At 51.0% G+C, this 26,595-nt stretch overlaps 1 protein-coding gene across 1 annotated transcript in view; it reads left to right on the forward strand.

The window, feature by feature from the left end:
* Window positions 1–19,816: 19,816 nt before the first annotated feature.
* The window catches only part of SLC29A4 (solute carrier family 29 member 4), a 28,758-nt gene continuing 21,979 nt past the window's right edge, over window positions 19,817–26,595 (forward strand). Inside the window, exon 1 of the mRNA XM_082199775.1 lies at window positions 19,817–19,966. The gene's annotated coding sequence lies outside the window, so the exon portion shown is untranslated. The remainder of the gene's footprint in view (window positions 19,967–26,595) is intronic.

The following is a 26,595-nucleotide window of genomic DNA, read 5'->3' on the forward strand; positions in this document are numbered from 1 at the left end:
AAGGCGCCTGTCTGAAATCAAGAGGCAGGGAGTTCCAGAGTGTAAATGCTGCCACACGAAAAGATCGATTTCTCACAAATGCACAACGGGTATCATGTGACACTTGTAACAGCACCAGTTGGGCTGATCGAAGTGGTCGAGAGGTCATATATGGATGCTTTAGTTGTGATTCCTGCATTGCAAGGGGTTTGACTTGATCACCCTTGGGGATCTCTCCCAGCCCTACAATTCTGTGATACCTGGAGGCATGGCCAAAGTCAGTTTCAGGGGCCTAATCCGGCCCACTGGTTTAATCCAACCTCTGTGACAGTTTATTTCCCCGGGGGGGGGGTTAAAATCTTAAAAAAATTCTCAACAACTTCAACCCTAAAAAAGCTTAATAACTTCAATCCTAAAAAAAAGGTTGGCCCTTTGGTCAGCCCTCGTGGCCCTTCACTTCATCAAATCTGGCCCTCTTTGAAAAAAGTTTGGACACCACTGCCTGGGGCCATGCGATATTGCAGGTTACATTCTCACGTGTGGCAGATCTGTAGGAAGGTTCAGACACACACAAGGGAGGCCAACGGCTCACTCCTGGCACACAGGTGCCAATGTTAAGAGGGGGTCCCCGGTGACCCTCAGGGATTTCAGTGGGGGGCAGGAAGAGCTGGTTACGGGTTTTGATGTACGTTGGGCCCAAACCGCTGAGCAAGAGAGGCTTTGCCAGACCTGGTTTTCAGACTCTTCCCAACTGGAAGCGAGCGAGTTGCGTTTTGTCAAATCCTGCGGCTCGTTTGTGTTCCTTGCAAGCCTCGGTGGTTCATGAATAAGAGAGCACCGCTGAGCAGGAGCTGCTTCTTCGCCGTCTTAGGCTCCGCTCTCAAAAAAGGGCTTTGTTGCAAAACCTCTTTCCCTTTTTCCCCTGCCTTCCTGCTCTCGCTTGCTCTCCTGAGTTGCCCTGGAGGAAGCTGCGCCCCTGGAGATGCGTCTGAAGGCGCGGGGTGTTTATTTAAAGCAGCAGACTCTTCCGAGCCAGGATGGCTGGGCTGTAGCTGGGGGAGCCCATTACAGGAGGTGAACCCATGTGGAAGACGAAGCAAAGGCGAGGCTTTCCGTGGGGAGAGCGCTGGCCTTTTCCCCCCTTTGAGGGAGCCATGCTAGGCTGTCAGTTGAAAGAGAGAGAGAGAGAAAGGCAGGAAGGAGAAAGGTTTTTTGTTTGTTTGCTGTTTTGCATTGCTTAATTGAGAAATATCCAGCGATAGCACATTTTAAAATGGTGTCCCCCATCCTTGGCCAATTGTCCTTGCTCTCCAGGTGAGGTTGGAATTTGTTGTTGTTTAGTCGTTTAGTCGTGTCCGCCTCTTCGTGACCCCCTGGACCAGAGCACATCAGACACTCCTGTCTTCCCCTGCCTCCCGCAGTTTGGTCAAACTCATGCTGGTAGCTTCGAGAACACTGTCCCACCATCTCATCCTCTGTCATCCCCTTCTCCTTGTGCCCTCCATCTTTCCCAACATGAGGGTCTTTTCCAGGGAGTCTTCTCTTCTCATGAGGTGGCCAATGTCTTGGAGCCTCAGCTTCAGGATCTGTTCTTCCAGTGAGCACTCAGGGCCGATTTCCTTCAGAATGGATAGGTTTGATCTTCTTGCAGTCCATGGGACTCCCAAGAGACTCCTCCAGCACCAGAATTCAAAAGCACCCATTCTCCGGTGCTGATCAATGTGGCAATGGGACAGAGCAGACTTATGAATTCAAGCAACATTCACAGGGACAGGGAATTGGCTGATTCCATCTTTAACACCCAGAAATCGAGGTGAAAAGCGAGGTGTGTGTCGTCAGGCTGTCACAGCATAACTGTTCCTCTTAATCATTAAATCCAAATGACGAACCTTTAAGGTTCGTTGTTAACATGACTACACCCCAATCTGACATTTGCGGGGAATCAAACATTTCCGCTCTGCTCTGCAACCCATTAAAGGCCAAGGCACATAATTTGAGTTGCACACCTCCCACCGCACAATGATATCTCCCACCCTGCTTATCGCCAGCCAGGGCGAGAAGCTCCCCCCTTCTGCTCCGAAATCATTCGCTGACTTCATCTCAGCTCCGAGATCCTGTGAAATGAACAAACATTTGGTCTGAAGGGGAACAGAACATGTTGCTATAAATGGGAAGCCGCTTCTGCGAAGGGAGGCGGAGGAGGCCAAACAGTTGCTCTTTCATGTTCGGGGAAAGTCAGATGGTGCCACGAAAAGAAAGTTTCCAAAAGCGTCAAGAGAGCGGAATGGATCGTTGGGAACATAGAAAGCTGGCTTATCCCGAGTTGGACCATTGGTCCATCTCAGGGGCGTCGGAAGGGGTGGGGGTGTGTGGTCTGCCCCAGGTGTCATCCTGGAGGGGGGTGACAAAATAGCATGCCGTGGGGGGTGGGGGTGGGGGTGGCGGCACTGTCAGTGTTTGAAAAAGAAAAGGTTCTGACCTCCTTTTTACTCCTTTGCCTAGTCCTCAGACCTTAGCTGGCACAAAAGAGTCTTTGAGAAAGAGTATTCTTGCAGAGTATTGCTGCTTTTATTCTTAAAAAGTCTTCTTCTCCAACCACAGCCGACAGCTTTTACACACACCAGACGTAACCAGCTTTCTACCACCCAACCAACCCACACCCAACACTAACATTGACCAGTCTATATATACAGGTAAAGGTAAAGGTAAAGGTAAAGGGACCCCTGACAGTTAGGTACAGTCGTGGACGACTCTGGGGTTGCGGCACTCATCTCGCTTTATTGGCCAAGGGAGCTGGTGTACAGCTTCCGGGTCATGTGGCCAGCATGACTAAGCCACTTCTGGTGAACCAGAGCAGCGCACGGAAACGCCGTTTACCTTCCCGCCGGAGCAGTACCTATTTATCTACTTGCACTTTGACGTGCTTTTGAACTGCTAGGTTGGCAGGAGCAGGGACTGAGCAACGGGAGCTCACCCCGTCGCGGGGATTTGAACCGCCGACCTTCTGACTGGCAAGTCCTAGGCTCTGTGGTTTAACCCACAGCACCACCCGCGTCCCTCATATATACAGGTACAATTTGATGAAAGGTTGCATGAGTCATTGTAGGCTGCTGACTCATGTGGACTTAGTTCTTTTAGCATTGAAGAAACAGCGGCCAATTTTTAGCCATGACAGGCACTTACTGTGGGGCCCAATCCACGCGTCTCTCCTGGGAGTGACGCAGTAGCTCGGAGTCCCACGCTGTTCGAAACGGCAGCATGGGGCTTGCGCCCCACCACCCCTGTGGCTGGATCACCCCACCCCCGCCACTCCGGGTGCCGGAGCAGCTAGCTACGCCCCTGGTCCATCTGACTCAATATTGTCTACACTGGCTGCCAGTGGCCCTCTAAGATTTCAAGCACGGAGTCTCTCTCAACCCTACCTAGAGATGCCATGGGGAATTGCAAGGCAGGTGCTCTACCACTGAGCTATGGCCCTTCCCTAATGGCATCTATTCATGAAAATAGCATTCAGAAGGCTTTATGTTAAAATGTGTCTATCAGGATAAATGCACACTGAAGTGCTGATGAAGTTTTATGAGGACTACATAAATAAATAAACTAAAGTGGAAATTTTTGAGATTGCATCCCAGTACAGCTTTTGCCACTCTTTTGTTGACTATGAGGGCCACTCCATTTCTTTTACGGGATTCTTGCCCACAGTAGTAGATATGATGGTCATCCGAACTGAATTCACCCATTCCCGTCCATTTTAGTTCACTGATGCCCAGGATGTCAATATTTATTCTTGCCATTTCATTTTTGACCACATCCAACTTACCCAGGTTCATGGTTCTTACATTCCAGGTTCCTATGCAATATTTTTCTTTACAGCAGTGGACTTTCCTTTCGCTTCCAGGCATATCCGCAACTGAGCGTCCTTTCGGCTTTGGCCCAGCCGCTTCATCAGCTCTGAATCTACTTGTACTTGTCCTCCGCTCTTCCCCAGTAGCATGTTGGACACCTTCCGACCTGAGGGGCTCATCTTCCAGCGTCATAACTTTTATATGCCTGTTGCCTTTGTCCATGGAGTTTTCTTGGCAGGGATACTGGAGTGGCTTGCCAGTTCCTGCTCCAGGTGGATCACGTTTGGTCAAAACTCTCCACTATGACCTGTCCATCTGGAAACGACCCTGATGTTGGGAAAGATGGAGGGCACAAGGAGAAGGGGACGATGGAGGACGAGATGGTTGGACAGTGTTGTCAAAGCTACCAGCATGAGTTTGACCAAACTGCAGGAGGCAGTGGAAGACAGGATTGCCTGGCGTACTCTGGTCCATGTGGTCATGAAGAGTCGGACACGACTAAATGACTAAACAACAACAACAAAGTGGAATTTTGGGGAACTGAGTTTAAGGCTGGGGAGAAAATAGAAATGGATAGAAAAAAAAGTTGGCAGGTTTGTCCATCTCTCCTGAGAGAAGTCTCAGGGGCCAATCTGCTCCTCAACTTAATGTGGAAAAGGCAGCCCTTGTGCTTCCTGCCGCCCCCCATCATCCACACAGTGTTCACAGAAACAGCTGCTATCCCAGACCTTCGCTTTGCTAAATCCAGAGTTTCTCTATCCTTGGAAAATCCAAAAAGGATGTTTGCTCTGCTTCAAAAGTGCTTGTACCAGGTTTCTGTGGATACTTTCTCTCTCTCTCTCTCTCTCTCTTTGGTAGTGTGGCTAGTTTGTTAACGTGGAGCAGAGGCAAAGGTTGCTTGAAACAGCAAATGCTGGGAAATGTAGAGGATGGACAGCAAAGCCGAGACCACATAATACTGGTCTTGAAAGACCTACACTGGCTCCCAGCATGTTTCCGAGCACAATTCAAAGTGTTGGTGCTGACCTTTAAAGCCCTAAACGGCCTTGGCCCAGTATACCTGAAGGAGCGTCTCCACCCCCATCGTTCAGCCCAGACACTAAGGTCCAGCGCTGAGGGCCTTCTGGCGGTTCCCTCACTGCGAGTGGCTCCCACCCTGTGGAACGCCCTCCCACCAGATGTCAAAGAGAGGAACAACTACCAGACTTTTAGAAGACATCTGAAGGCAGCCCTGTTTAGGGAAGCTTTTAATGTTTGATGCATTACGGTATCTTAATATTTTGTTGGAAGCTGCCCAGAGTGGCTGAGGAAGCCCAGCCAGATGGGTGGGATATAAATTATTATAAATTATTATTATTATTATTATTATTATTATTATTATTATTATTATTATTGGATGTCCCTACTTTCACTGGAGAAATGTTGGAAGGTAGGTGTATTATTGACGCTTGCAAACTCCTCTTCTGCAAGCTGAGTTTCACCCAGACTTCCAGCGCATCATGTTACCTGACGCAACAGCAGCAGGGCTATCCCTGGGTTAAGCCATGCGGGGCTATTGCTTGCCCAGCTGCACAAGCCGCCCGTTGAGGAAAGCTGCAATAAATAAAGTTGCTCTTTTGCACAGGCTTATTGTGTCCTTGTGGGGGTTGTGTGCACACAGTGATCTCTCGCAGACACACGCTACTCAGAATTTCCTCCACGCTGTAATTGGGTTGCTCCAGATTGCAAACCGATCTTTCAAAACCCTGTTCCCTGAGATGTTGCCGAGAGGAGTTGGGTCGGACTTCAGAAGGTGCATTTGACAGAGAAAAGCAGGCAGGAGCCCCAAATGAGGGTGCTCGCTACAGCTCCCGTAGCTGATACATGCGGCGGTGGGAAGAATGGCTTTCGGAATAATAAGGAAGTTGTCATGGTATCACCAGGGCTGCAAATTCCTCGTAGTTCAGAAGCAGCTTTTTGATCCCGGTGGATATAAGATGGAAAGAACAGAAAGTGACGGGGATTATTTTAACAAACCTGTCTGTGCTGCATGTCAGAGAGGGATGAGACTTTAAACCAGAAACCTCGATGGAGCGCAGAGAGAACAAAAACGTATGGTAACATCAGTGCTGTTGTGCCAAGGGAAGAGACAGCGATGTCTAGGCTTCTGTAAAAAGGGTCATCTTAATGGGCTACATTAAAAGATGCTTGTTTAAATTAGCATCAGTGACTGGTGGCTACTGACCGGTGAAGGGACGCGGGTGGCGCTGTGGTCTAAACCACTGAGCCTCTTGGGCAAGAGTCAGCAAACTTTTTCAGCCGGTCCACTGTCCCTCAGACCTTGTAGGGGGGGCAGACTATTTTTTGGGGGGGGGGATGAACGAATTCCTATGCCCCACAAATAACCCGGAGATGCATTTTAAATAAAAGCACACATTCTACTCATGTAAAAATACATTGATTCCTGGACTGTCCGCAGGCCGGATTGAGAAGGTGTTTGGGCCGCATTCGCCCCCGGGCCTTAGTTTGCCTATTTATGCTCTTGGGCATGCCGATCAGAAGGTTGGCGGTTCGAATCCCTGTGACGGGGTGAGCTCCCGTTGCTCTGTCCCAGCTCCTGCCAACCTAGCATTTCGAAAGCACACCAGTGCGAATAGATAAATAGGTACCACTGCAGCAGGAAGGTAAATGCCGTTTCTGTGTGCTCTGGCTTCCGTCATGGTGTCCCGGTGCACCAGAAGTGGTTTAGTCCTGCTGGCCACATGACTTGGAAAGCTGTCTGTGGACAAACACTGGCTCCCTTGACCTGAAAGTGAGATGAGCACTGCACCCCATAGTTGCCTTTGACTGGACTTAACTGTCCAGTCCAGTTTTTACCGCTTGGTGAAGACCCCCTCACCTCTTAACACACGGGTGTCAAACACAAGGCCCGCGGGCCGAATCCGGCCCGCCAGACCTCGTCATGTGGCCCGTGTAGCCTTTCCAGGATCGTGGGACGAAACTGGCCAGGCAGCCGCGGCCCCGCTCCCCCGGGGAACGTGCCCCATCACCCTCCGCTCCTGCCTTGCTCCCTGTGACAGGAATTCCCCAAAGTGCATCAGCATCTGCCGCTTGCCCAGCAGCCTCAGCACCGCCTTGCACCCGGCGCCCCCGCCATCCTCGGCGCAGGGAGCGAGGGGCGCGCGGGCAGGCGCTGCCCGGCGGAGCGACGGCTCCTTCCGAGCGACTGGCAGCGTCTGGGCAGGACTGGCCTCCCGCCTGGTCCTGCGGCGGCTGCAGACGCGACCGAAGCAGCGCAGGGAAGGAGATGCCCGGCCGCCCAGCCCAGCCCCGCGCGCTCCCGCTCTCTCTCGGCGGCCGGGGAGTGGGGCCAAAGCGGGACCCCACCTGAGTGGCGGCTGCGCGAGCCAATAGGCGAGCTGGGGGAGAGGGGGAGGCGGGGCCCCGGAGAACAAAGGAGGGAGGGGGTGCCCGGGAGAAGGGGGCGGGGAGCTTGGCCGGACAGCCTCGCCCGGGGCGGGGCGGAAGGAGTGGGAAGCGCGGCGTGGCGCCCGGGACGCCCGAGTTCCGCTGGGTTAGAAGCCGGCGGCCTACCTCTGCTGGCCGCGGAAGGCAGCCGGGTCTGGATCGCGCCCCGAGAGTGCCGGGGTCCCACGCGCAGCCTGCCCTTCAGGTTGGGAAGCTGCTCCTGGGGCTCTACCTGGAACCACGCAGAGCCCTCAAGGCGCCCTCGGCGCAACTTGGCCGGGGCAAAAGGCGAAGCGGAGCCTCTGGAGGGAAAGGCGGTCGGATTCCCTTCCTCGGCGGGTCCGGTAGTCTCCCGCCTCCCCTGAGGAAGGGTCTCTTCTTCAGCTTTTCTGATCCTTCGTGGCCCTCTTGGGAGAAGCCGAAATAAATAATGGCCGTGCCATTAAAGTTCTCTCTTTTATAAAAGGGATCCTAATAGAATCATAGAGGGATCCCCAGGGTTATCCAGTAGTGTACAGTAATAATTGAATGCAGTGACAATAATTTATTATAATAAAGAGTGGACACATAGTCCTACAGATACAACTGGCCCTTTGAGGGTGACCAAACTGCTGATGCGGCCCCTGATGAATTTGAGTTTGACACCCCTGTCTTAACATAAGAATGTGAGAAGAGGCTGCTGGGCCAGGCCAATGGCCCAGCAAGTTCAGTATCCTGTTATCCCAGTGGCCACTCAAATGCCTGAGTGTATTATATGTAAATAAAGTCGATTAGCCAAAATGCTGAGCTACTGAGTTCTGTTACGCAAACTGCAAATACTCTGCAGAATCGTAAGTGTGCTGATGCCTTTTGGTATCAGGCTGAGGAAAGCTTTTGAAGCTCCCAAATGACTGACCAGCAGGGAGAGAACATGCCGGTCAGGCATGTGTCTCTACTAGGGTCCTACATGAGAGTAGGACGATCCTAACAGTCTCCACCATTCAGCCCAGACACTGAGGTCCAGCACTGAGGGCCTTCTGGCAGTTCCCTCACTGTGAGAAGCAAAGTTACAGGGAACCAGGCAGAGGGCCTTCTCAGTGGTGGCACCCGCTCTGTGGAACGCCCTCTTGTCAGATGTCAAGGAAATAAACAACTACCAGACTTTTAGAAGACATCTGAAGGCAGCCCTGTTTAGGGAAGCTTTTAATATCTGAAGGACTATTGTATTTGAATATTTTGTTGGAAGCCGCCCAGAGTGACTGGGAAAACCCAGCCAGATGGGCGGGGTATAAATAATAAATTATTATTATTATTATTAGCCAGAGGCTGACTCAGATTATCGGTCTCTGCAGCTGCAGGTGGCTAAGTTGTGGGGCTCCAGGGGTTGCTGGACTGCAGCTGGGTAACTTTGCCATGCAGAGGTAGGCTGGGACAGAGAATGATGAACATTCATTTGTGGGAGGCAAAACCCACCACAGCACCGTCAGGGTCCCTGCAACGATGGCACCCTCAGACATTTGCACAGAGCCTCCTGGCCTCTGGCCTGGCTGCCGGCCATCACGAAACAGAGCTCTCGCCTAACCCTGTAGGCCTTGCCTTTGCAGAATAACCCGCCCAGCGATGAGCCCGGCGCTGCCAACACTGAAGCGCTTGCCCCGGTTGACCCCATCAATATTTACAAGGCTCTAGAAATGACAGCCTTGGCTGGGCTGTTAATGGAATGTGCCTTCAGCCAGACCAATTTATTTAAAAGCAAAAAGGAGGATGCTGCCAACTTAAAAAAAAAAAAAGGCAGAGGGGAAAATGGAAAAAGACTGATAAGGACTCGGTTTCTGTCCTGTGAAGTGTGATGGAGTGGAGGTCAGGATTTCTTTTCCTCCAGGCTTAGGGGGCGCATGAGCCCACACTAGACATTGACCAAAGTCTAGTGTCCTGATCAAGGGAAGTCAGAGCACCACTCTAATCTGCCCTGGTCAAACCACACCTGGGATACTGTGTCCACTTCTGGGCACCACAATTTCAGGAGGGTGTTGAGAAGCTGGAAGGTGTGCAGAAGAGGGCAATCAAGATGATCCAGGGTCTGGAAACCAAGCCTGATGAGGAATGGTTGAAGGAGTAGTCTGGATGTTTAGCCTTGATAAGAGGAGACTGAGAGGAGATATGAGAGTCATCTTCAAATATCAAGATGATCCAGGGTCTGGAAACCAAGCCTGATGAGGAATGGTTGAAGGAGTAGCCTGGATGTTTAGCCTTGATAAGAGGAGACTGAGAGGAGATATGAGAGCCATCTTCAAATATCTCAAGGGCTGTCACATGGAAGAGGGAGCAAGCTTGTTCTCTGCTCCTCTGGAGTGTAGAACTCGAACCCATGGCTTCAGGTTACGAGAAAGGAGATTGCGACTAAGCATCAGGAAGAACTTTCCAGCAGTAAGGGCTGTTCAACAGTGGAACAGATGGCTTTGAAAGGTGGCGCCCTCTCCTTCCCTCGAGGTTTTAAAGGCTGGGTGGCCACCTGCTTTACTTTAGATTCCTGCATTGCAGGGGGTTGGACTAGATGGCCCTTGGGGTTCCCTTCCAACTCTAGGGTTGCCATATTTCTAAAAGTGAAAATCCAGAGCAAAAAAAATATTAATGCTTCTGAGCTATATTTAAGGGAAATCGCAAAAAATGACACTGCCGACACATCCACATTTCTGCCCGGACACTGCTTCTGACTGCAGTATTCTGGATACGTCTGGGAAATTCCGGATCTATGGCAAGGCTTTCCAACTCTACAATTCCACAATTCTGTGATTTTTTGTGCCTGGCTGCTTTCTTGCTCACATTGGTAAAAAAAGAACAGTGGTACCTCAGGTTACAGATGCTTCAGGTTACAGACTCTGCTAACTCAGAAATAGTACCTTGGGTTAAGAACTTTGCTTCAGGATGAGAACAGAAGTCGTGCGGCGGCAGCAGGAGGCCCCATTAGCTAAAGTGCTGCTTCAGGTTAAGAACAGTTTCAGGTTAAGGATGGACCTCCAGAATGAATTAAGTTCTTAACCCGAGGTACCACTATACTTGAAGGCTATGGGAATTCTGCCTCTGTTTCAGTTTGGACTAAATGCGGCAATGAGTGTTATTTTTTCTTGTAACTTCTCTCGTTTGTATAGTTGTGTTGACTCTCCTGTTCTTAATATAATTGTTCCAAAAGTAAAGAGGAAGAAGAAGAAGAAGAAGAAGAAGAAGAAGAAGAAGAAGAAGAAGAAGAAGAAGAAGGAAGAAAGAAAGAAAGAAAATCTGAGAGCCTTACACCAAGCTAGCACTCGGTGTCAGGCTAAGTACTTTTGTCTGTGTAAATTTTTGCTGAACACCAAGCGCACGAGTGCAGACCCTCAGTGCACCGGAGGGGAGCACATAAAGACCCCCCTCTGTCACTGATGGCCTAGGTCTCCCCTAGCAACCGCTCCCCCTAGCAACGGCCTGGGCCTCCTCGCCGCCTCGGACCTGGCAGCGTCATCTGTGTCTCTGCCGTCCCTGTGACCTTGCGCGGGAGAAGTGCCATCGCCAAGGCAGGAAGCATCTGGGTTATGCAACCAGGCCCTCCTCACATGTCCCTGACGGAGACATGTGCCAGGATGGTGGCGAAGGCATCACCATGGCAACTGCATCTTGCCCCTCCGAACCATCTCCTCTCTGCTTTTTCATGGTCTTTGTCCTGGGCAGAGGCCGATGTAAACGAGGCTAATAGATCTTAACTTAATAAGCGTAGGGATAAATCAGGTTTTATCGCCGCACAGCAACCCAGATGGCACAGTGGCGCTGGGGTGGGAGGCTGCGCAGTCCGTCAGAGCCGGGCATGACTTATTTACAAGGGAATTCGCAAAGTACAGTGTGCCATCCTCCAGGGAGCGAAATGAATGTTTTGTACCATCTCCCGTCATTTGCATTTGAAGAAGAAACCTGAGGTTGTGTACTGCGGTTCAGGATGCAACCGCTTCTGGCTTGGCCTGAAAGATGCAGCGCAGACACTCATGGCACGCTATTTGTTTGCTTGCTTGCTTGGAAGCATGGAAGGAGGGCAGCCCAGATAGAAAATGCAATCACTTTCCAAGCAATTAGCTAAAATATGGCAGGGGGGACGGGACACACCACTCTAAGCAATAGAAGCCCGCAGTGAAACCTTGTCTTTTACTTAAATGATAGCCTACAGTTGGTGAGAACAACTTGTGAGGCACTCAGTGAATCTCATGAGGCGGGGAGTTCCGCAGTCGCAACAGAGTCAGCACCCAGAGTTTCATTGCAGGATATTTGGCAACATATTCTTGACGGTGGATTTAGTTACAGGGATTTCAGCAGGGAGTTATGGGGGGTGCCCTGGTTGAAAACGAACCAGCGTGGGCCCTGCAAACATCCTTTTCACGGCACATTCCTGGCTGTTTGTGCTCATGATGGTGGCGGGGCGGCCACTGCTTTCAACGCTGTTTGTACCCGCAAACGTTTTGGGGAGGCCACGTTGCTCCATTTGCAACCCGTGCTGAGAGGTGTGAGGAGACCCCTGTTCCCCTCACAGAGCTACAATTTCCAGAGTACAGTACAGTACAGCGTTACATATTAAAAACTTCCCTGAACAGGGCTGCCTTAAGATGTCTTCTGAATGTCAGGTAGTTGTTTATCGCTTTGACATCTGGTGGGAGGGTGTTCCACAGGGAAGGCGCCACTACCGAGAAGGCCCTCTGCCTGGTTCCCTGTAGCTTTGCTTCTTGCAATGAGGGAACCGCCAGAAGGCCCTCGGCGCTGGACCTCAGTGTCCAGGGCAGAACAATGGAGGTGGAGACGCTCCTCCATGGCTGTTTAAAGTGACATGATGCTGTTTTAAATGTACAGTGGTACCTCGGGTTAAGTACTTAATTCGTTCCGGAGGGCCGTTCTTAACCTGAAACTGTTCTTAACCTGAAGCACCACTTTAGCTAATGGGGCCTCCTGCTGCTGCCGTGCCGCCGGAGCACGATTTCTGTTCTCATCCTGAAGCAAAGTTCTTAACTTGAAGCACTATTTCTGGGTTAGCAGAGTCTGTAACCTGAAGCATCTGTAACCTGAGGTACCACTGTATAGTGTGGACGGATAGTGTGGACGGGGCCTCAGTGTGATTTAACAGACAGGATATTGCACTACAACTGTGGGGAACCAGGGTTTGAATCGCCTCTCAGCCATGACCTTGGGGGCCATTCGCTGCCTCTTAGGCTAACCTACCTCACAGGGCTGATATAATTATTTATCCATCTATCTATCTATCTATCTATCTATCTATCTATCTATCTATCTATCAATCATCTATATCTATCTATCATCTATCTATCTATACATACATACATACATACCGTATTTTTCGCCCCATAAGACACACTTTTTCCCCTCCAAAAATGAAGGGGAAATGTGCCTGCGTCTTATGGGGCGAATGCAGGCTTTTGCTGAAGCCTGGAGAGTGAGGGGGGTCGGTGCGCACCGACCCCTCTCGCTCTCCAGGCTTCAGGAAGCTATCCGCATGCCATGGGAGAGCTGCGCGGCTTGCGGAGAGCTGCCTGCACCCCGAAGCCTAGGGCGCGCTAAGCTCAGCACACCCCAGGCTTTGGGCTTCGCGCAGCTCTCTGCTAGCCGTGGGAGAGCTGCGCGAAGTCTGTTCTGGGGGCTTCCCCCGCCCCAGCCCCACACCTGGGGGGAAAATATTTTTTTTCCCCTTTATTTCCCTCCCAAAAAACTAGGTGCGTCCTATGGGCCGGTGCATCCTATGGGGCGAAAAATACGGTTCATACATACATACCCCGCCCATCTGGCTGGGCTTCTCCAGCCACTCTGGGCGGCTTCCAGCAGAATATTAAAACACAGCAATTCATCAGAAGCTTCCCTAAACATGAGGATAGGGTGGGAAGGGGAAGAGCTCCTTGAGAGAAAGGTGAGACAGAAATGTGAGAAAATAATAATAGCATTGAAAAAGCCGGCTACCCCCTGCCTGCCCCCTAAATGGCAGTACCTTGTGTCACCCTCGCTGGCACAGGAAGGCAGCTGCGCGGATCAGTTCCATAATTAATTTCCCGGCCTGCTATTTTGCAGCCTCAACAGCTTCTGTTTGTTACACCACAGCTGTGCCTGTTGCCCAACTGGCCCCGTGCCACAGGGGCAGGGGAAATGCCAGCAGAGCCAGGAGCAGGATAAATGGCTGGCGCTCTCGCTCACAAGCCGGGCAACTGCTGGCTGGCCTGTGCAGTCGGCTAGTCCCTAATTGGCTTAATTTTTTATCCTGGCAGGCAGCATTCTCTCCGCCTCTCTTTCTTGGATGTGAGTGGGTGTGCGGTTAATGGGAAGGAGAGAGATCTGCGTCTGAACCCCGCTGGGGCCGTCGCTTAGGAGAGGGCAATCTTCCAGCAGCCTCTGCTCTGGCTTTAGGTCTCTCTGTTCTTCCCAACCAGAAATCATGGAATCATAGACTGGTAGTTGGAAGGGACCCCAAGGGATTCGGTCAGCCAACCAGCTACAAATCCACCTGTTTCCTCATCCAGATCACATTTTTCCAGCTTCTCTGCAAAGATTTCATGGGGGACTTGGTCAAAGCCTTCCTCAAATCAAGATACACTACGTCCGCAGCATTCCCCTGATCCACCAAGCTTGTCATTCCATCCAAAGAAGAAATGAGACTTGTTTTTCAGAAACCCTTGCTAGGTCTGAGTTATCAGAGCACCCTTTCCTAAGTGCTTTCAGACAGACCATTCAATTACCAGTATCTGTTTTAGGACTTTTCCTGGTATTGACGTCATGGTCACCGGTCGGTAGAATAGAGATCATGTATTCTGGGCAAATACAGCATCCTTGGCCAACTCTATTCCTCTAGATATAGGGGACATTACGATGGGCCCCCAAACTGGAATCAGCATGGCTCCAGGATCCGGGGGGGGGGGGGGAGTCCACAGCCAAGTAGAGTGGGCACTGCTGGTGTTTACAATTTTAAGGCCCTGAAAAGGTTTGGGCTCAGGTTATTTGAATAACCACCAGCAGCAGCTGTGTGAGGTTGGCAAGTGCTGGTGGCAAGCAGAGCCTTCTCGGTGGTGACCCCATATTTGTGGAATTCCTTCCTGAAAGATATTCCTTTGACCTGCTCAGCACTGATTTCAAAACCTATTTATTTCAAGCTGCATTTAGTTGAGATGTTGGGCTGAATTTGTGTCTGTTCAGCCATTTACACTGATTCTGGTTTTGAACCCTCTCTCCTTAATTGCAGCCAGGCTAAAATTAAGAAGGCCTTCCAGGTCCAAGGAGGCAGCTGCACTTCAAGGGCAATTTCAAGACTGCCCTGCTCCTTCTCCCTTATAGGATTCTTCAGCTTAGGTAAAAGGTAAAAGTAAAGGACCCCTGGAAGATTAAATCCAGTCAAAGGCGACTATGGGGTTGGGGCGCTCATCTCGCTTTCATTCCAAGGGAGCCGGAATTGTCCACCTACAGCTTTCCGGGTCATGTGGCCCACAGGACTAAACCACAACTGGCACACGGAGGACAGTGACAATAGCCAGAGCGCACGGAAACGCCATTTACCTTCTCACCACAGCAGTACCTATGTATCTACTTGCACTGGCACTGCTTTTGAACTGCTACGGGACTGTCTCTCCCCGTCTGCCCCACGGAGGACCTTAAGGTCCATAAATAGCAACACCCTAGAGGTCCCGGGCCCTAAGGAAGTCAGATTAGCCTCAACCAGAGCCAGGGCCTTTTCAACACTGGCCCCGGCCTGGTGGAACGCTCTGTCTCATGAGACCAGGGCCCTGCAGGATCTGATTTCTTTCCGCAGGGCCTGTAAGACAGAGTTGTTCTGCCTGGCCCTTTGGCTTGGAATCAACTTGATTCCCTTCCCCTCTTTCCTTTTTCCTTTCTCCTTCTGTGATGGAACTCCTATTTCGGGACTTGCATGGCTTTTTTTCTGGCCCACATAGGACCAGAATGGATAGTTAGCCTTGGTGAAGATTTGACGTTTTCATCCCCAAAACGTTTTTTATTTGAGTTTCTACTGAAATGAGGCTGCATTTTAATGTTGTATTTAATCTTGTTTTTAAGTTGTATTTTAATCAGTTGTTTTTATACCTGGTGTTAGCCACCCTGAGCCTGGTCTTGGCTGGGGAGGGCGGGGTATAAATAATTTTTATTATTATTATTATAGGTTGGCAGGAGCTGGGACAGAGAAACGGGAGCTCACCCTGTCGCGGGGATTTGAACCGCCGACCTTCCGATCAGCAAGCTCAAGAGGCGCAGTGCTTTAGACCAGATCCAGACCAGACATCAAAAGAGGACTGTCCCCTGCAATGTGCTGGTAGGTTCCCTGGCTACCCTGGTTAGAGAAGAAGGAAGCAAACATAGTGTTACATTTGCAGACAGAAAAGCTCTGCTCTGAGTCTGTTTTGTACTATACGGAGCCTTGCTTGCTTCCATTTAGGGTCCAACAAAGATTATCGTTAATGCAATGAAATTGCGGCCCGTTGCACATTCTCTCCCCCCCTCCCCGCTCCCCCAAATAAATAAACAAAGGTGCTCCTTGGACATATAAAGCGGCCTAGCTTGCTGCCCAGGTTTCTCTGCAAAAGGGAAAAGCAGGTACTCTCTTTCCCTAATTTCTTTTGGCATCAAAGCCAATACTGCGCCCCCACAGGACCAGCAAGCTGATAGATGGAGGGCGGCATTTATTGACTGCCAGAAGATTGCAATTCATAAACCAGCCCCTCATGTTTGCAGCCAGCACTTGCAAGAACGAAGCAAGGGGGGAGGCTGCTCTTTGCGTCGTTCACCCCCATTGCTCTTCTGCTTTCGCCTCGGGTCCCCCTCCTCACCCCATCCCCACCAAAGGCAACCATTTTCTCCATAAGACCAGCTTCGCCTCCTAAATACAGGTGCAGCTGTGATGCCGCCTGAGGCCGGCAAGGGCTCTCCGAGAAGGGCAACTTCTCAGTTCTCTCTCTCTATACTGTGGGGAGATCTCTTGGGTTTGACCTCAATACACATAGGGACGCCTTTTCTCTCCACTTCTGTAAGCTTTGCTCCAGGCGCTTGAAATCAGGAGGTAAAATCTAGAGGAGTTTAGGGTGGGGCCTTGTCTGTGATAGAGCCTTCCTGGAGATGGACCAAGTCCATTTTTCAAGTGATGAAGATAAGCATCTTAAAGATGCTTGAGGATTATTATTAGAGTTAGGTGGGATTGTGCTTTCCTGGTACACTCATTTGGACATTTCTAATGGAAATTTGGCCACCTCATGAGAAGAGAAGACTCCCTAGAAAAGACACTGATGTTGGGAAAGATGGAGGGCACAAGGAGAAGGGGACGACAGAGGACGAGATGGTGGGACAGTGTTCTCGAAGCTACCAGCATGAGTTTGACCAAACTGCGGGAGGCAGTGGAAGACAGGAGTGCCTGGCGTGCTCTGGTCCAGGGGGTCACGAAGAGTCGGACATGACTAAATGACGAAACAACAACAATGGAAAGGTGGATGTCAAATGGAAGGAGCTGCCTGTCTTCTGCCCCAGATTATGACCCCTCTTTTTACTTCTATGTGGCTACAAACAAAGGTAGTGGGTGGGTTTGGACAAGATTTGACAAAAGCTAGGTGGGTCATCAGCCAAGTGGGTCCTCAGATAAGGCTCCCTGAGGGAGCATCTCAACCCCCATCATTCTGCCCGGATACTGAGGGCCTTCTGGCGGTCCCCTCCCTGCGAGAAGCCAAGTTACAGGGAACTAGGCAGAGGGCCTTCTCGGTGGTGGCGCCCGCCCTGTGGAACGCCCTCTTGTCAGATGTCAAGGAAATAAACAACTACCTGACTTTTAGAAGACATCTGAAGGCAACCCTGTTTAGGGAAGCTTTTAATGTTTAATAGACTATTGTATTTTAATATTCTGTTGGAAGCTGCCCAGAGTGGCTGGGGAAACCCAGCCAGATGAGCGGGGTATAAATAATAAATTATCATCATCATCATCATCATCATCATCCCTGGACCAAAGGAGCAGGATATGCCATGTTTGGGCTAGGACGCTTTCTTCCAACAACACTCATTTCCCCAATTTCCATGAGTGCTGCAATGTGGCAGGAGACTTTTTCAATAAGATGCATATTTCTTATCAATCCTGTTGCCCGTTTTCCTATGGCTCTGCTTGCAGTGAGGGAGATCGATATGGAGCAGAGACACTCTTCCCGGTCTATTTCAAACGGTTTCCCCGGGTTCTCCAGGAATGGGATTTTCCCCGGAGGCCTAGTATGCAGGAGTTTCAGCTGCCATGGGGCAGCCTGGTTGCTATCCTGGCTGGAATGGTGGCCCAGGAAGTGACGGCAGGAGTCTGGTGCTTGCAAGAGGCAAGGAATTTTCTAAATACAAAACTCAAACCCTTGTTCTCTAAGGCAGTCCGTAGTATGGAATGGCAATAGGTTCAGGGGTGATGTCAAAGATTGCCATTGCTGCGCACAGCAATAGAAGGACCTATGTTTAGCATCCTTCTGTCTTGAAGAGGGGATAGGCACCTTCAGCCATATGTGGTGGGAGTGCAAGAAATTAGGAGAATTTTGGGATGTCATCTATAACAAATTGAAAATGTTTAAATTCCCTTTCACACACAAAAAAACCCCCCGGAATGCTGTGGTCCCACAGGGAGCCACCCTCTTCTTCCTTGCTGTGTTGGCTTGTGTAGGAATTATTATTTATTTTCCAGACAGCTATTGCCTCCCAAAGTGGCTCACGTCACTAAGGTAGCTCTGCCCCCAGGCTTTCAAGCCTCAGGTTGTCTGGATAATAACAATAACAATAACAATAACAATAACAATAATAATAATAATAATAATAATAATAAAGTGATGCAGGAAGGGACCCCCTGTAACATGGGAATCACAGCCTCGGGCATCCCTGATGGATGGCTATCCTTGAAGGGAAGGCAGGATAAACAGGTAGATGATAAAATTAAATTATTAAATTTATAGCCCACCTTTCCTCCAGCAAGCTCAAGGTGGGACACATAGTTCTCCCCCCCCCCATTCTATCCTCACAACAATCCTGCGAGGTAGTTTAGGCTGAGAGTGAGTGCCTGCCACCCCCCACCCCCCGGAGCTTCATGGCCAAGTGGGGATTTGAACCCTGATCTCCCAGGTCCCAGTCCAACACTCTGGCCGCGACTCATGGCCCTGAAGCTGACTGAGGGAACTTGGACGCTAACCAGCTACCTCTCCCAGCCTAACCTGCCTTGTAGGGCTGTTGTTATTAAATGAAGAGCGCTGGGGGGAGAGCCACGTACACCCCCCTGAAGAAAAATGGTGGGACACGAACACTACAGAAGAACCACAGCAGCCACCTACATTTTGTGAAATAAAAGCATTGATGGTGGTGAAACAGCGGTGAGAGCGTGGGGCTGAGAACGGCAAGGTTGCAGGTTCGATCCACGTCTGGGGCAGCTGCATTTTCCTGCCTTGCATGCAGGGGATTGGACTAGAATGATCCTCAGGGTCCCTTCCAACTCCATGAGTCGATGAGCTTGAGGCAGCTGGCTACCTACCCATTTGACAACAGGGGTGGTGGGGCAAACCTTTAATTTGACTGTCAATCTTTGCAGTGTGATGGGTGTGTGTGTGTGTGAAATTTGCCAGGACCTCTGCTTGGCTTTCTGGTGGGGGTGGGGGGGAAGATGCATGCAGCAGGTTGGTGGGAGGGAGGGGTCGACAAAAGGGGGAGGGAGGGGAGAGGAGGGCAGGGAAGGGGGTGAGGAGGGGAGGGCAGGGGGACAAGAGGGGAGGGGAGGGCAGGGGGAAAGGGAGGAGGGGAGGGGGAGAAGAAGGGAGGGGAGGGGTAAAGGAAGGGGAGAAGATAGGAGAGGAGGGGAGAAGAAGGGAGGGGAGGGGTAAAGGGGAGGGGGAGAAGATAGGAGGGGAGGGGAGAAGAAGGGAGGGGAGGGTAAAGGAAGGGGAGAAGATAGGAGAGGAGGGGAGAAGAAGGGAGGGGAGGGGTAAAGGAAGGGGAGAAGATAGGAGAGGAGGGGAGAAGAAGGGAGGGGAGGGGTAAAGGAAGGGGGAGAAGATAGGAGAGGAGGGAGAAGAAGGGAGGGGAGGGGTAAAGGAAGGGGGAGAAGATAGGAGAGGAGGGGAGAAGAAGGGAGGGGAGGGGTAAAGGAAGGGGGAGAAGATAGGAGAGGAGGGGAGGAGAAGGGAGGGGAGGGGTAAAGGAAGGGGAGAAGATAGGAGAGGAGGGGAGAAGAAGGGAGGGGAGGGGTAAAGGAAGGGGGAGAAGATAGGAGAGGAGGGGAGAAGAAGGGAGGGGAGGGGTAAAGGAAGGGGGAGAAGATAGGAGAGGAGGGGAGAAGAAGGGAGGGGAGGGGTAAAGGGGAGGGGAGGGCTGGGAAGGGGAGGGCAGAAAGGGGGTGAGCAGGGGAGGGAAAGGAAGGGGGAGGGGAGGGCTGAGAAGGGGAGGGCAGGGAGGGGGTGAGCAGGGGAGGGGGAGGGGTCTGTCTCCGGGCCAGGCTCCCCCCCCTCCTCTGAGCCCTCCCCTCCCCTTCCCCTCCCGGACCCGCGATCCGCCGAGGGTGCCCGGAACCGGCGTCGGCGGGGCGATGGGGCTGCGCGGCGGGGCGAGGCCGGCGGCTCCGTCCGGGCAGCGGCGTCCTCGGGAGCAGCGGCGGCGTCGGCACTGGCACTGGCGGCGCTGAGCGGGACCGGCGAGCCGAGCGGCGGCTGGAGGTGAGGCGGCGGCGGCGGCGGACCTGTTGGCTGGCAAGCGGGCGCCGCTCTTTTGTCTTCCTTGGAGGGGGGGCGGACAAAGGGGGCTGCAAACGGGGGGGGGGGTCGCCGAAAGCCGAGGCTGCTTCTCTCCGTCCCAATGAGCCCCCCCCCGGGGCGCCCCCTAGTCCTCGAGGAGGGAGGGAGGGAGGGGTGGCAGGCTGCCCCCCTGCCAGGGGACCCCGAGGGCGCAGCAGAGGGACCCATTCTGGTCCCCAAGGAGGAGAAGGGAGCCAGGTATCCTTTGCCATTTTAAAAAAAGGAGGGTGTCTATGAGCATCTCTTGTAAGCCTCCCCTCCCCCCTCCCCTCCTAGGCGCCCCCGAAGAGATAAAGAGGTTGGGGGGCGCTGGCCAGACTCCTGCCCCCCCTTGCCCCGCTTCGGTCTTCGGAATGGGCAAAGCGAATTGGCTTTTTCGGACAAGGGCGCGCGCGCTTGGTTTGGGGAGAAAGTGAGCCAGGATTGTGCGGAGGGGAGGGGGGGTTGCGTCTCTCTTTCTCTCCCCCCCCCCGCCATGTCCCAGTGGACGAAGAGTTGGCTTCCTTCCAAGTAGACACTCCTAAGAGCCCCCGGAGTCTGCTTACACGCAAGTAGGTCCCATGGAGTTCCCAGGAACCGACACCCCCCTTCCCATTTCTTCTTCTTCTGTTGGTGCGGCCCTTGGTGCTGTTCGGCTTCCTCCGAGAAGCGGTCCAGCAAATTCTGCCTCCCTTGGATCCCCCAAACCAACCCTGCGAGGAAGGCTAGTTAAAGAGAGAGAGAGAGTGAATCTGGCCCCCAAGGTCACGCAGGGAGCTTCACAGCTACCTAGCGCCTTTTTTTCTGGGGGGGGGGGACGCATACCCCCAAACATTTTGTGAATCTAAGTTTGTCCTCATTGAGGGCCAGTATTTCAATATGAGTTGGAAAATGAGAGTACCCCGAAACATTTTTTTAAAAGAAAAAAAGCACTGGTCCTAGGAGAATTTGAATTTGGATCTCAGCCAGCCATCTCACCTGGCCTGGCACCTTCCAGATGTTTTGGACTACAACTCCCATCACCTTCTCTTAATAAATTCCCAAGTTAAGGTTCGTACGGGTTTTGGGGTGACATCACATCAGGTTTGCAAACCCACACCACATGCACAAAAAGTTGCTCACCAGTCAGGATTTTTATTAGCCAGTTTGCCTTAAGCGGGTTTATATTGGTTGCTTGCGGCACGCGCATGGACTTGCAGGCTCAGCGTGGGTAGAGGGGCAGATAGAAGGAGGACCCTTCTTACTTTAAAAAAGCTGATGGTGAGTAGGTGATCTCCGTTCTCCATAGGCAAACAAGGAAGTGGCTATTTAGATGGTTGGCATTTGTAAGGTGGCTTGGATATCACCCACTGAAGTCTGTGCCACAATGAATGCATTAATCCACCTTGCTGGGCTGTATACAAGCAACGGTCAAAGTGGTTTACAGAAAGATAAAGGGAACAAAATATTATTATCATTAACAAAGTACAACGATACTTTAAAGCATGCAAAAGTTTGAGATGCTAAAACAGGCTAAAGTGTCCTTAACTTTCTAAGTAGGCTTCGCTAAACAAGAACGTACTTTAGCAGGCGCCTAAACGAGAACAGGGAAGGCAGCTGCTCGACATCATGAGGCTGGGAGTTCCAAAGGGCAGGAACCAATGCATTCATGTTTAAGTTGCCGCAAGACTCTGTAGTTGCAACAGAGCAACCTAGGGCACTCCTCTGGGAATGGATTTGGGCTATGTTAGGTTCCCTCCCTGCGATTTACACAGTTCTCCGAAAAGTCTAAAAGAGAGAAACACGCTTTCTGGTTTTATGCTTACCGTATTTTTCGCTCTATAAGATGCACCAGACCACAAGTTTTTGGAGGAGGAAATCAAGGGGGGGGGGATATTCTGAATCTCAGAAGCCAGAACAGCAAGAGGGATTGCTGTGCAGTGAAAGCAGCAATCCCTCTTGCTGTTCTAGCTTCTGGGATAGCTGCGCAGCCTGCATTCGCTCCATAAGACGCACACACATTTCCCCTTACTTTTTAGGAGGGAAAAAGTGAGTCTTACAGAGCAAAAAATATGGTAGCTATCTTCCCTAGCTAACATGGTGCCCCTCATAAGTTTTGGACTACAGCCCCCCCCCCCCGTGCAAAGCGCCTGCTGGTTAGCGACGGCTGGCTTAAAGTGAGGCAGCACGGAGGGTGTCATCCGAGAGACCTTTTGATTGCAAATACTCTCCGGGTATCCATGGCCGAGCTGCTTCCTTTCAGCCTGACGGACCTCTCTGGATTGTTGTAAGGATAAAGTGGGGGGGGGGATGTATAGTATCGTGAGCTCCTTGGAGGAAGGGGTGCAGATGAAAGAGTAAATGAGACAATGCTTCGCTGGTATCCCTGCGCATGCCTTCTTGGGATCCGGCCCTGTCAGTTCCCAATACAGATTACTCCCATGGCCAATTTTGCAAACCAAGGGGTCTTCCGGCTGTGTCGAGGCCTTAAAATGTATGGGGTCTTGTTCCCCGCGCGTTCCAGTCTTGGGTAAATGTTTTGTTTTCTTGTGACCACCCAAACAGAAGCGTCACCTTTTATTTATTTGGGGTGCCCTTAGGCCATCTGCCTCCCATGTTTTCGGGACCGATACCTTAATAAATTCCAAAATACAGCCGAGGAAGAAATAGCAAATTCCCAGCAACCTCACAGTGCTTCTCTTCCACCCGATTCGCAAGGAGAGCCTTGCAGATTTCTTGGGTTGGTGTAGGGGATGGGCTTACTTTGAGTAAATGGAAGGGTCTTTGCTTCATCTTTACCTACCCAGCTTCTCCCCACTGCAAGGCTGTGAATGCTCCCTTGCCTGTATCTACTCATATGTAGCCATAGGTTTTCCTGGTGCAACACAGGCCGGTTGGACTGGATGACCTTTGGGGTTTCCTTACAATTCTACGATTCTATGAATTGCCTAACCTCAAAATAGGATGTAGCAAAGGCTCTGTGTAGGTTTCTGGTAGCTGTTGGCCTCCTATGGGCTTGTTACACAGCTGTCTATCTTAGAATGAAATCCCTCTCGGGGAAGTTGAGTCTGCAGCCGTGCAGATGTCAGTGGACTCCCAACATCCTTAACCCCCTGCCAGGTATGAGGGGAACTGTAGGCTTGTGGTCTCTAGAGAGCGGCACCTTCGCTCTCCCTGATTCACCTGTTCAAGGGGTGCTGGAGCAACTATAATGTCTTCAGGGCCTTGGTGAAGTTGGAGACCCCCCCTCCCTTCTGAGTTGAAAAGGATGACCCCCAAAAGGCAAAGTGATCCCCCCTGATAGAGCGGGTCTCATAGCCCCACAGAAAAATGGAAGGATGGCAAGGGGCCTTAGCTCTGAAGGAGAATGGGCGTCCGGCATCAATCCCTGCCACCCCACTCAACACAGCCGGCCCTATCATTAGACAGAATGAGACACCTGCCTCTGGCAACAGGTTCGCAAGCAATAGGCTGCGCTGGGCACAGAGCAGTCTGCTCCATGGGTCTCTAACCCCAGCTACTGTATGGTGGACAGTGCAGTCAGAGGTTCCACTGCCTGCCTAGCTGACTCTCAAAATAAATAAATATGGATTTGTTAACAAAAAGAGAGAGCGCGCAAATGGAACAAAAGGGATGAACATTCAAGAAGTTAAACCACAAAGCATCACAACCCGGAAGGACAAAAGTACAAAGGTTCAGCACAGCTCCAAAATGGATAATAAAAGTATTAACTCATATGAATATCCCCTTTGCAAATACAAAAGGTACGTGAAAACAGACCCCTGCAATGCAGAAATGCTGTTCCATCATTCTTGAGAATAAATGTTCTATATAATCTCAAATGAGCCAGACATCTGCATATACCGCGTGCCGCAATATTTCTATAAGAAATAAAATCATGTCATATATATATATATATATATATATATATATATATGGTCATTTGAGCTCTGCCCTTTTGATACTTCTAATTCATGAGATAATTTTAGTTTGTGAGATGCTGTCTTGGCGGCTTCTGTATGTGGGATGGTCCCCTGGACCAGCATCCGCTGACCACATGCTCTCCAGGTGTGTCGGCTAAGACCAGTGGGAACTGTCGTCCAAAACACCTCGAGGGCACCAGGGTAAAGAATCGTGGCTTCGGTGTTTTTTGCCTTCTGTATCAAGATGTGCATCGATGCCAGATCTTAAGTGCTGCGCTCTTCCACACAGAAAACTGCCCTTCCTAACCACACGTATTTTAAGATCATAGAAGTGGTGTTTTGGAAGCAACAAAAAACCTCTTGGGTCCCACACTGAGAACTAAGAGCAGCAGCACTTGAGGAGGAGCAGAACGTCGTTGTGATGGCCTGGGACTCGGCTCGGACTCGGAACCAGAGGAGTCTCATTCTGCACCAGATCCTTTGCCTCAGGCATCACCTGAACCAAGTCTGGGGCCTGATCCTGAAGAGTCCCAGTCTGCACAGGTTCCCCTGCAGCAAACACCAGCTGGGCCGAGTCAGGGGCCTGAGCCTGCCCTGGCTCCAGATGCGGGGATGACCTCCTTGCCTCCAGCTGGGACATCACTTACAGCTGCTCCACTACCGGTTGGGTCAGGGGAGGCTGAGGCGGCCTCTGGGTCTAGTAACCCACCACCGTCTCCCAAGTGGAGGGACTGAGGTTTGAGAGAAGGAGAGACCCGAGTACTTGCAGGAGGAGTGCTCGCCTTTGGGTGAGACAGGGAGGTGAGTCGCTGGGGATCAGGACCAGCCGTTACCCTGACAAAGATAAAAGGCTGTCAGACCCTGCCTCAGGTTGCGGGAGCAACATTGCTGTATGCCAGATCCTGCCTGAGATCCTGTACCTGTCCTTGCCTGGTTTCCTGCCTCGTGTCCTGCCTTGGCCCTGTTGGACTGACTCCTAGCGGAACCTCCAGATTCTGAACTGGTCCTGGACAGCATGTCGCAGGTTACCCCCAGACCCAGCACAGTCGTCTCAAGACCATCAGGGACAGATGGCCACCCAACCTCTGCTTTAAAAGTTCTTCCTGATGTTGAGCTGGAATCTCCTGACTTGAAGCCATTGGTCTTCCCCTCTGGAGCAGGAGAAAATAACATCTTCCACGTGACAGCCTTTCAGATATTTGAAGATGGCTCTGTTACCACCTCTGTCTCCTTTTGTCCTGGCTAAACATACCCAACTGTCTCCACCATTCCTTCTAAGACTTGTCCTAAGTACGTCTCAAAGCACACTTCAAAGTGTTGGTGCTGACCTTGAAAGCCCTAAACGGCCTCGGCCCAGTAGTCCTGAAGGAGCATCTCCACCCCCATCGTTCAACCCTGGACACTGAGGTCCAGATCCAAGGGCCTTCTGGCAGGGAACCAGGCAGAGGGCCTTCTCAGTAGTGGTGGAACACCCTCCCATCAGATGTCAAGGAAATAAACAACTATCTGGTGTTTTGAAGACATCTGAAGGCAGCCCTGTTTAGGGACGTTTTTAATGCCTGATGCTTTAATGTATTTTTAATCTTTTGTTGGAAGCCGCCCAGAGTGGCTGGGGAAACCCAGACAGATGGGCAGGGTATAAATATTATCATCATCATCATCGAGACCCTTTATTATCCTTGTTCCCTTCCTGCACCCATTCCAGCTTGTCAATATCCTTCTTCAACTGGGGTGCCCAGAATTGGACAGAGTATTCTAGGTGGGGTCCAGCCAGGGCAGAATAGAGTGGTGCTATCACTTCCCTTGATCTGCACATGACTTCTTTTCTGGCACCAGGTTAAGATGTTTTATTTACCCAGACATTTTAATGTGTCTCCAATTTGTAATATTATTTTTTTTTGTCAGCTGCCTTTTATTACAGTTGCTGATGTGAGTGTTTTGCTGCATTGTTCTTCCTAATTTATTATCTATGTCGCTGTGTATTCCACCCGGGAATCGCTTTTGAAGGGCTGAATTCTAGAGAAGGCATAAAAGAATATGAAGGGATGGTGGAACTACTCTAAAGGTCACGCTTGGGCCCCAAGCCAGGCTCCGCTGGGTTGCTTTGCAATGGCCCTGGACGGAAACAAACTGAGACCCGTGTTTGGGGCGAAGCATTTGCACAACCAGTTCACCACTGATGCCTTTTGAGATCAGAACACAAGCAAACAGCCACATCCCAAGCAAAAGGTTATATAAACTGGCTCTGTGAATTTTTAAAAGAGGTGCATGAAAATTAAAAAAATAGTTTACCCATTCTATTTCACATGCCTTTTGCTTATTGCACAAATCCTATTGTTTGCACCTTCTATTTCACAAGGAGTTGATTCATGCATTCATTCATGCTTTCTGCATGATGCCCCGGTCTAGACTACCCATGAAGGGGGGATTTTAAAAAATCAGTGCCTGAAAAGCACAATTAGCTTATGTATTTGCCCACCTTATTGCTTAACAAATAAGCAGAAAAGTCCTGTGGCACCTTAAAGACTTAACACATTTGTCGTGGCATGTGTTATGTACTGAGTTGAATAGGATCCAGAATGCAGCAGTCTGATTGGTCCTAGAACAATAGGATTCAGAAAGCAGCAGTCTGATTGGTCCGCAGGAGGCACCCAATCCAGCTCCAGGTGG

The sequence above is a fragment of the Podarcis vaucheri genome (genome assembly GCF_965113315.1).
Source record: "Podarcis vaucheri genome assembly, chromosome: 14".
Classification (NCBI taxonomy): domain Eukaryota; kingdom Metazoa; phylum Chordata; class Lepidosauria; order Squamata; family Lacertidae; genus Podarcis; species Podarcis vaucheri.